This window comes from Saccopteryx leptura, chromosome 5 (assembly GCF_036850995.1).
Source record: "Saccopteryx leptura isolate mSacLep1 chromosome 5, mSacLep1_pri_phased_curated, whole genome shotgun sequence".
Classification (NCBI taxonomy): domain Eukaryota; kingdom Metazoa; phylum Chordata; class Mammalia; order Chiroptera; family Emballonuridae; genus Saccopteryx; species Saccopteryx leptura.
Window position 1 is genome coordinate 7,561,245 of NC_089507.1, and position 11,066 is coordinate 7,572,310.

The following is an 11,066-nucleotide window of genomic DNA, read 5'->3' on the forward strand; positions in this document are numbered from 1 at the left end:
CTTTTTTTGTATTTTTCTGAAGCTAGAAACAGGGAGAGGCAGTCAGACAGACTCCCGCATGCACCCGACCGGGATCCACCTGGAACGCCCACCACGGGCGCGGCACTTCCTACCAGGGGGCGATGCTCTGTCCCTCCAGGGCATCGCTCTGCCATGACCAGAGCTACTCTAGCGCCTGAGGCAGAGGCCAAGAAGCCATCCCCAGCGCCCGGGCCATCTTTGCTCCAATGGAGCTTCGGCTGCGGGAAGGGAAGAGAGAGACAGAGAGGAAGGAGAGGGGGAGGGGTGGAGAAGCAGATGGGCACTTCTTCTGTGTGCCCTGGCCGGGAATCGAACCCGGGACTTCTGCACGCGAGGCCAACGCTCTACCACTGAGCCAACCGGCCAGGGCCGCGTATTTCTTTTTTAAGTGCTGAGTAACATTCTATTGTCTGGATATATGACAGTTTATTGATTCATTCACCTGCTAAGAACATCTTGGTTGCCTCCAAGTTTTGGCTTTGTCTATAGATAAAGTTGTTATAAACACTGATGTGCAGATTTTTGTGTGGTTTCAACACTTTTGGTAAATACCAAGAAGCATGATTGCTGGGTCATACGGTAAGGGTATCTATAGTTGTGAAAGAAACTGCCACCTGTCTTCCAAGGTGGCTGTACCATGTAGCACTCCGTGAAAGTATGTTTTTCCATTTTCTATCCCTAGTTCCTTACACCGTAGTTCATAGTCAGCACCCAACACAGAGCAGGTGCCCAATAAATATTCGTGGGATAATGAAAGAATAAATGAATCACATACTTTTTCAATCACTTTAGCATTCACTTATTTAGTGAATATTTATGAAGCACCAACAAACTCAGGTATTGGGCTAGGTATTTAAATACTAAAATGAAAGGCACTAAGCTTCATTTTATTTATTTTCTTATGACACTCAGAACAGCAAGGCTTGGGCTCATCCAGAGCAAGGTCTGCATCCCGCCTGCATCACCATGTCACCTCTACAGGTCTCTTCCGTCACCTGTGGGATGGGGAAATAAGAGTTACCCTTGAGGGTGGTTGGGTGGAGTAACTAGCCAATGTCTATCAACTGGTAATCCCATACTTGTAACATGGTATAAACTCAAAAGCAGTAGCTATCATTCCTGATATCATTGGCTTATAATAAAAGTGGGTTTTTTTAAACTTTTAAACTTTTACAAAAATGGGTATAAATTGCACCCTTCAAAAATCCATTCTCTTCTTAAGGTGCAGTCAGTTTCACAGTGGTCCCCCTTGAAGAGAAGGATGGATTGGGAACTGTAACGGGAACAGACCGACGTCTCCAGTGTCACCCAGGGGTGCTGGCTTGAATGCAGCATGGAAGCCCCAGGGAAACCCCACACCAGGACCAGTGTAGGGAGGGGTGTCTTCCCTTATGGCTGGGGTTAGCCCCTGCCACAGGCCTACAGCCACAAATCAAGGGGCCCTGGCATAAGTTTGCCACTTCCCAGAGCAATAAAACTCAACTTACTATCACATTATCATGGTGGGGGAGGGAGTTCTTTTTCCAGCAGTCACTGGGGATGAGTCTGCCAAGGGACACCTTACCAGACATGTCTGAAATGAGAAACCAGCTAAGTCACTTGCTGACAATTCTGGTGTCTTCTCTCTATGGTTTCCTCAGCGAAAACAACTTAACCCTCAGAATACAGAAAAGCAGCCACCAGGAGGAAGCTTCAGTCACCCACGGCCTGACTTTCAGACATGTGTGTGCCAGACCCTGTGCGCTCCCCACTGCCCCACACGGCCAGGCACCTCTCTGCTTTATGAATGCCCACAGTTCTCACGGCTCTCCCAAGGCAGGTCCAACACGCTCTGATGTGTCCTCTTGCATCAATGGTCAAACAAGCTGACATGTCTTTTTTGCGTTAGTTAAGAGAGTGGCCTCTGGGTCACACTGGCTGTCACTGTCATTAACTATGTGACCTTGGATAAATGACATCTTGGTATCTTCGTTTCACCATCTTTAAAATGAGGACAATAACTCTATCTCATAACAACATCAGTATCAAGACGTTAAAAAGCATGACACAGGCCCTGGCCGGTTGGCTCAGCGGTAGAGCGTCAGCCTGGCGTGCGGGGGACCTGGGTTCAATTCCCGGCCAGGGCACATAGGAGAAGCACCCATTTGCTTCTCCATCCCCCTCCCCTCCTTCCTCTCTGTCTCTCTCTTCCCCTCCCACAGCCAAGGCTCCATTGGAGCAGAGATGGCCCGGGCGCTGGGGATGGCTCCTTGGCCTCTGCCCCAGGCGCTAAAGTGGCTCTGGTCGTGGCAGAGCGATGCCCCGGAGGGGCAGAGCATCGCCCCCTGGTGGGCAGAGCGTCGCCCCAGGTGGGCGTGCTGGGTGGATCCCGGTCGGGCGCATGCGGGAGTCTGTCTGACTCTCTCTCCCCGTTTCTAGCTTCAGAAAAATTAAAAAAAAAAAAAAAAAAAAAAAGCATGAAACCAACGTCGAGTGCAGAAGTTGTCAAAGCTTTTGCTGACTCAGAAAGCAGGGAACTGACGGGCTGGTCAAAGTGGTCCAAAGGCCATATGAGAAACTGAGATTTTTATAAGCATTAGTGAAAGAATATCAGAATAAGATTGTGACTATAAAACTGGCTAATGTCCTACAGGCACTCAATCCATAACCCGTGCAGCTGTCTTTTCCGCCAGGAAGAAAACACTTGCGTCTCTACTACACAAAACCTACCTGCTAACACGTAACTTGAAGAGTCTGGACCTCATTCCATAATAAACAGTACATAATACAAAGGTACCTCCGAGAAATGTATAATCAAATATGGCAGACACTGGCTTCAAATGGCTGTTTAAATTTAAGTTAATTCTTTTTCTGCAAAAGCTTTATTGTTTCCATTTGGTCCAAGGCATGGGAGAGGACTCCAGGGTGGTTAAAAGGATACCCAGTGGTTTCAGGGAGAGGATCAGGCAAAAGCCAGACTCCAGGGGGATGCAGAGGGGTCCCCCAAAAGCCGCTGGGTTCCAAAGGCTCTTGATCGTGTGTGAGGGTGAGTCTTCTGAAGAGGTGTTGGCTCAGCCCAGCCTGGGGGGGGGGAGGCCAGCCTGTGGAGGTGAATCAGGTGGTCTAAGTTAATAAAAAAATAAATAAAATGTAAAGGTCAATGTCTCCGCAGTCCCACTGTCAGTGCTCAATAGTTAGCTGCATCTCGTGGCTGCGGGCCGAGCTTCCCTGTCCTAGCTGAGCGCCCCAGCAGATAACAGGGACTAGAGGACTTAGGTGAGAGATGCAGCTTCCTGTGGGGACGGAGACAAATCGCCACAGACTTAGTAGCTTAAAGCAACACAAATTTATCAGCTCGTGGTTCCAGAAATCACAAGTGCCTTAGTTTGATTGCTTTCGTCTCAAGCAAAATGCCCACACTTGCTCCCAGGTGCGCAGGGAGCACAGAAAACCTGCGGAGCGTGGGCCAGAGAGGACCCAGGGCCTGGAGACTTGTGCAACAGCACCTGCAGGTTCCCTCCCAAGGAAGCCAGAAAGGCCACTGAGGTTTAAAGGTATCTTCTCCGTAGCCTTTTGTGGTTGAAAATAATGTGCAAAGGGCCGATTTTACTGGCCTCTTGTTTAATGCTGAACTCAGGCTCTTCAGATCTTAATCCTGTCTTGTCTTGTCTTGTCTGTGAATCCTTTCTGCCTCCCCAGGGGGTTTTGTCCCTCTTTGTGTCCCTGCTGGGCCCCACAGGGACTTCCGGTGGCAGGAATTCTGTCGCTTCTTTGTACTCACTTCTGTTGCCGGTACGAATTGCACGAGGGTCCTGGACACATGTATGCAAGAAATGTGCCTTTCTTTCCTAGAATTCAGTATGATTTCTATCTGAGCGTCTATTTCTACCAGGAGGCTTGTGTCAGTCAACATTGGGTTTCCACCCCTCTCTGTCTGGTGTCAGACACACAACTTAAGATCAACACAGAACCGAAGCTATCGGAGGGTACGTAAGGCAGGACGATGGCAAAGCCGCTGGTCTTCAACTGCCACTTAGCGACACCCCGCTGGCTGGTGTGTCCAGGACCCAGTATGGCCCTCAGCAGTTGGCTCCTGCAGGCCACTCCTGGACGCATCACACGTTCGGCCACGAGAGTGACTGTCCTCTACGTCTGCGCTGGTCGGCATGCACAGAGGTATTTTGTAATTGCTCTAGGACCCGTGGAGCCATCCCAGACCCACAGCAATTCCCACTTCTCCTCCAGTCAGGGTGCGGCCAGCCCAGCCTGCCTCCCCGGCCCAGAGGAGGGTCTCCCAGACCGGTCACATGGACAATCACTTAAAACTAATTACTCACTGTGTCAGAGAGATGGCCTCCGAACATCTGGTTCCGATAAGCCTCCCCTCCTCCCCACCCCCACCTGAAATGTTCTACCAAATGTTGCAGGAGAAAAGACGACCTGTGCAGCCTCGCTGCCGGTCCACGGCCCAACTCTCCAGGCCGAGGCCGGGACCTGGTCTGGGCCCGACAGAGAAGATCTGCTCCCGGTGCTGTCACTTCCCATGACTCAGGGCTGAACCCTCCCTCCTCCTCCCTCTCAGTCACCCCAGAGAAGAATGTCCCCTGAAGTCGGGGACCGCCCCAGAGCTGTGTGCTACGGGCACTTCACCCTCCTCATGTGGTCCTGGTAAGACGCCCTGCTCCATTCATCACTGGTTTACTCAGTAAACCTTTATTCAGGTTCCCAATGCATGCCAGCCACGCTAGGCCCAGGGGGGACAGACAGAAGTTTCAGAAAATATAGAGAAAAGGAAACCCTTCTGCTCTGTTGGTGGGACTGCTCATTTGTGCAGCCGCTAGGAAAACACTATGGCAATTCCTCCAAAAAAGTAAAAATAGCCCTGGCCAGTTGGCTCAGTGGTAGAGCATCAGCTTGGCGTGCATAAGTCTCGGGTTCGATTCCCGGCCAGGGCACACAGGAGAGGAGCCCATCTGCTTCTCCACCCCTCCCCCTCTCCTTCCTCTCTGTCTCTCTCTTCCCCTCCTACAGCCAAGGCTCCATTGGAGCAAAGATGGCCCGGGCACTGGGGATGGCTCCTTGGCCTCTGCCCCAGGCACTAGAGTGGCTCTGGTCGCAACAGAGCGACGCCCTGGAGGGGCAGAGCTTCGCTCCTGGTGGGCGTGCCGGGTGGATCCCAGTCGGGCGCATGCGGGAGTCTGTCTGACTGTCTCTCCCCATTTCCAGCTTCAGAAAAATACAAAAAAAAAAAAAAAGTAAAAATATACCTATCATACAACCCAGCAATTCCACTTGTGGGTATTTATCTGAAGAAAGCATGCAAAAACATGTATGCATCCCTATGTTCATTGCAGTATTATTTATAATAGCCAAGAGATGGAAGCAACCTAGGTGCCCATCAGCTGTGGTACATTTACACAATGGAATACCACTTGACCATGAAAAAGAATAAAATCTTACCATTTGCAACAGCATGAATAGAACCAGAGGGAGGGTACTGCGCTGAGTGAAATAAGCCAGTCAGAGAAAGACATGTACCATAGGATTTCACTCATATGTGGAATCTAAAGGACAATATAAATGAACGAACAAAACAGAAACAGACCTGTAGGTACTGAGAACAGACTGCCAGTTGCTGGGGGAGGGGGGGAGGGGGCTGGGTGAAAAGGTGACGGGATTGAAAAGTACAGATGGGGAGTTACAGAATAGTCACAGGGATGTGAAGCGCAGAATAGGATCAGAGGGAACACTTTGCACAGTATATGGTTGTATAATGACCATGCTGGACACCTGAAACTAATACAAAATACTGAACGCAAACTACAATTGAAAAGAATAAAATATATAAATAATATAAATAAATAAATAAATAAATAAATAAATGGATAAGGAAGATGTGGTGTACACACACACACACTGGAATATTCTGTAGCAAATAAAAAAAACAACAACGAAATCTTGCCATTTGCGACAACACGGATGGACCTAGAAGGTATTATGCTGAAATAATTCAGATCGAGAAAGACAAGAAATACTGTATGGTTTCACTTACATGTGGAATCTACAAAAAAAAAAAAAAACTAAAAAACAAGTGAACAAACAATCCAAAACAAAAACAGATTCCTCAGCACAGAGACCGAAGGGAAGGCTGCCAGGGGCGTGAGGTGAGGGGCTGGTGAAGAGGGTGAAAGAAAATAGAGCCCATAAGTATGGTGATAAATCTGCACAGGGACAGATGGCTACTAAGATTAATGGATGATCGTGTTCTAAAGTATGAAAATGCTGAATCACTATGTTAGACACCTGACACTAATACAAGTACTATAATATCGTATATCAATACGTAAATCAAAAAAAAATTTTTTTCAGAGGAAGTTTAACATCTGACCTATGACAACCCTCTCTTGCTATAGGGTCGTCCTGGAGAGGAGAGGTGGCACCTGCAGCCACACAGCTGCTGCAGGGGCGTAGCCTACGCTGGAACCTAGCAGTGCTGACCACACCCATCCATGGAGAAACCCAGGCCTGAGACTTACAAGCACAGCAACTCCATTCACACCAGCAAAGAGATCCTTGTTATTAACCTGGTTGCTGTTCCAGAAATTCCAGGCATCCACCATACTGAGATCGGACTCGGAGATTTACCAGCATCTGCCCACCAGGCATGGCTTGTGAAGTGCCTCAGTTTTAGGGATGTCTGTGCCCCCCTTCCTTTTAATTCTATGTGGTTTCCCTAAGGCTATTACAGTCCATCGTGTCTAAGTCTGTTTCCCTTCTGGACCGGAAGTGCCGCCCCTTACCATTGTCTTGGCTTTTAGCGAACTTCATTTTAAATGTCCCTATTTCTAATTCCTAGCATAGTGCCACGGCACACAGTAAACACTCAAATTACATCCTAAGAGAAAAAGTAAAAAGAAAAGGAAAGAAAGGGGGAAAAGGAAGAAAGAAAAGATGACGGAGACGGCCCTAACCCAAGCTCATCTATATTTCCTTCCTTTCCTGTCCACCCTCTCCCTGCATCTGATGGTAATACTTGTCCTTTGCAGTCACTGGGCCATTTTTCAGCTCCAGGGAATTCCAGGTAAAGGGACTGGAGCAATATTTGCAGAGCCAGGCAGAATTCTTTTTCCTACATACTTCCATTAAAGCCATCAATAAATTAGATTAGTGGTTTTGACTTTTTTTTTTTTTCTGCCTACTTGCTGACCTAAGCCTCTAAATAGAGCCTCTATAGTCCTTTCTTATAGCCCATCTCAGTGTTTATAAGGTGGTAGAGGTTGTGGGACTTACCTGTCGCTGGGCCAAGGTCAGAGGGAGCAAAGCACAGCTTTATTAGACTTTGGAAAAGTTCCCAATGGGGGACTCCTTCTCACATATATCGTTGTAGCTGGTAAAATACCTTCTAGCAGCTTCTAGCCCCGCTGAAAGGGCTGGCCGTGGCCAGTAACCCTCACCTAATATATCAACATCAGTCTTACTCCTTTCACCTTTTATTCCTTACTCTCTCGCTCTCTCCGTGGCTGGGCTGTATGAGGTCACTAGGAAACTGTTGGACTTCCCTTCCCCCAGGACGGAGGAGTGCACTTCGCGTTTGGGTACCTGCTGCACGGATTCATTACAGGTGGGGATTGGGGTTTACGCGAGGGTTACGGCGGAATCAGAGGCTCCTGGAACCCGGGACATGTTAAAAAAAATCATCTCTCTGAGTTTCTCATTTTACAACGGAGGAAGCCGGAGGTCTGTGGGGGAATGAGTCCGCTTCTGTCCGAGGCAGAAGAAAACTGGCGGTCAAGAAGCGTTCTGAAGCGCGCGACCCACCTGGCCCGGCTCGCCCTGGGCACCGGGATCTGGGCTGAAACAGACAATTCTGTTCACACATCTTGGCAGAGGAGGACCTGCAGGAGTCTTTAAGGCCGGACCTAAGGACAACAGGGATAAGTCAAACGCACTGACCCCAGGCTCTATAATGAAAACGATGTGTATTTTTCCCGAGTCATAAATTAAGCCAGTGTTCATACAAAAATAATCCACTTGCAGCTCTTCCTGGCTCAGAAACGAAATGAGGGTCCCGAGCTCCAGAGTCGGGGAAGAGCCCCCGCCCTAGTCCCAGCTGGACCTCCGTCTCCTTCCAGGCTCCACCCGCGCTCCCAGGGCCCCGCGTGGCTCTCTGGGCTGCCCTCGCCACTTCCTGTCCTGGGTCACGGCCACGTTTCCAGCTTCGGCCTGTGCTTTTCTCTAAGCTTCTTTGCTATAGTAATAAAAGGCCAGTTTCTCATTGGGCAAGTTTTCACAAAAAGGTTCAGTGCGGCATGGGGGTGGGGTCCAATGGACAAGAGGATTTGTCCCAATGGCTAGAAGCAGGGTGACTGGATATCTTCTGGGCAACATTAATAAGCACTCACCGTGAGTGGGGCAGGTCAGGGTTTCTGTTTTTCCTGACTAACCATTTCATGCCTCTTCTCTGTGGACTGCATTGGCAGGGAGGGATGACCACGGGGAACTGTTGGGATTTTTTTTTCAATATAACTTGATCTGGTTCAATAACTTTTCAGAAAATAATTTATCTAAATTAAAAGAGTGATTTTTCCCTTTGGACGGTGCTTTAAACCTCAAGTCTAATGAGATTCAGTCCTTTTGGAAAACAATCTGTTAAGCACTGGACAGATGAGGCACTGAGCTAAAGACGATATTATTACTTCATCTAATTCTCGCAACCACCCTGTGAGAGTGATACTGTTATCATTGCCATCTTACAAATAAAGATGCTCAGGCTCAGAGAGGTGAAGCCGTGCACACGTGTTAAGTGGCAGAATGAGAACCATTTGATGCTACAGCCAAAGGAGAGCGTTTGTTTATCCATTGCATCGAAACGCTCAGCACCTAGCGGACCACGCTGCACCTCCATGTTGAAGTGATCAGAGAACCTACGCTTTAAATACAAGACAGCTTTCTTAGAAGGCACTCTTCCCCGACTGCCAGCTCAAGCAGCATCCTCTTCGGAATTGGCCTGTAACCTCAGGCATCTGTTCATCTCTTCTACCCCTAAACCATTTGGCTTCAGTCTTCCAAAGTCTCAACACTTTGGCAAGGTCATCTTTTGGCAAATCTGGAGATGATGGGAGTGGATATTAATCCCAATGTTTTAACTGTGAGTGATTGAGTAGGGATTCGATCGGGATGAATAAAGAATCCTGTCAGAAAACTCAGCCCAGTGTCTTTAAGGTCTGGGATACACACACGTGAACCCACTTTGCCTTTCTCATATATCCTTAAGTTTAGGTGGGCCCACGGCTTTGTGGTTGATGCTCTCTATTCTCCGTTCTAGCTCTTTATACCTTTCCTACCTGATTCTGTGCTTCAGATTTATGTTATTCTGCTGTTGCTGGCTGGAATGTTCTGCAGATGTCTGTCAGATCTGCTTGATTTATAGTCTTACTCAAGGCTTATTTATTTGTTGATCTTCTCCCAGTTGCTCAATGCGTTATTAACAGTGAGGTATTGAAGTCTTCAACTGTTATTGTTGAATTGCCTTTATCTTCCTTCAACTCTGCCAGTTTTTACTTCATGTATGTGGGGGCTCTGTTCTTAGGTTTCCTTTAATTATAGGCTGATAATTGTTATAGTTTTTTTTTAACAAATTAACCCTTTAATCTACAGATAATACCCCTCTTTATAATTTTTGTTTGTTTGTTTTTACCTAAAGTCTATTTTGTCTGATATTAGTATAGCTACTTAACTCCTTTTTGGTTATTGCTTGCATGGTATAAGTTTTCAATTCTTTTACTTTCAATATATTTGTGTCTTCGAATTTAAGTGTTTCACTGCTACATAGCATAAAGTTGGATAACTTTTTACCTACTCTGCCCATCTCTGTCTTTTAATTGGAGTGTTTAATACATTTATATTTAATGCAATTACCAATAAGGTAGAATTTATGTCTGCTACTTTGCTATTTGTTTTCTATATATCTCATATCTTTTTACTTATCTTTAAATCATTATATTCTTTTGTGGCAAATAGGTACTTATTTTTTTAGTATAATATTTTTATCCCCTTTCTTTCTTTCACTATTTTTTTCAGCCATTTTCGTAGTCATTGCCCTAGAAATTACAATATATATTTAATATATAACAATCAGTTCAGATTAACATCAACTAATTTTCATAGTATGCAACACTTTGCTCTTATATAACACCATTCCCTCACTCCTTCTTATATCTTCAAACACTGTATGGCCATCAGCACAGATTTATAATTATTGCTTGATGCAGTTGTCCTTTAAATCAGGCAAGAGGAAAAATAGTTACATGCAAAAATATACACTTATATTGTGTTTTATATTCTCCTATGTAGTTACCTTTACTGATGTTCTGTATTTCTTACACAGATTTGAGTTACTCTCAGATGTTCTTTATTTCAGCCTAACGATTCCTTTAGTATTTGTATAAGGTGGAAATGCTGGTAAATTTTTTCTGTTTTTATCTTAGGATGTCTTAAATTCACCTCATTTTTGAAGGCTAGTTGTGTGAGGTAAAGAATTCTTGGCTGATAATATTTTTAGTACCTCAAATATGCCATTCCACTGCCCTCTGGACTCCATGGTTTCTGTTAAAAAATCAGCAGTTAATCTTTTTAAAAAAATTTTATTATATACTGATTAATTCTAGAGAGACATAGAAAGAAAAGCATTCATTTGTTGTTCCAATTACTTGTGCATTCACTGGTTGCTTTCTGTATGTGCTCTGACCAGGGGTCAAACCTGCAACCTTGGCATTTTGAGATGATGTTCTAACTGACTGAGCTAACCATTCAGGGCCACAGCTATTCATCTTATTGAGGATCACTTGTATTCTCTCTTTCTGATTTCAAGGTTCTCCTCAAGTTTTGCCTATTTGGAGATCGTGATGCTTCTTAGATAGGCACAGTAAAACCTTTCATCATAGTTGAGAAGTGTTCAGCCTTTATTTCCTCAAATTTTCTTTCTCCCTATCTCTTCTCCCTACCCTACCCCACCCCACTTTTTGAGACTCCTGTTATATGCATGTTAGAATGCTTGATGCTATCTC

The 11,066-nt window shown here is 46.1% G+C and overlaps 1 non-coding gene across 1 annotated transcript; it reads right to left on the bottom strand.

Annotated features, from left to right (window-relative positions):
* Positions 1-315: 315 nt before the first annotated feature.
* Positions 316-391, bottom strand: TRNAA-CGC (transfer RNA alanine (anticodon CGC)). The gene has a single exon. It is a non-coding gene; the product is annotated as a tRNA-Ala (tRNA).
* Positions 392-11,066: the final 10,675 nt, after the last annotated feature.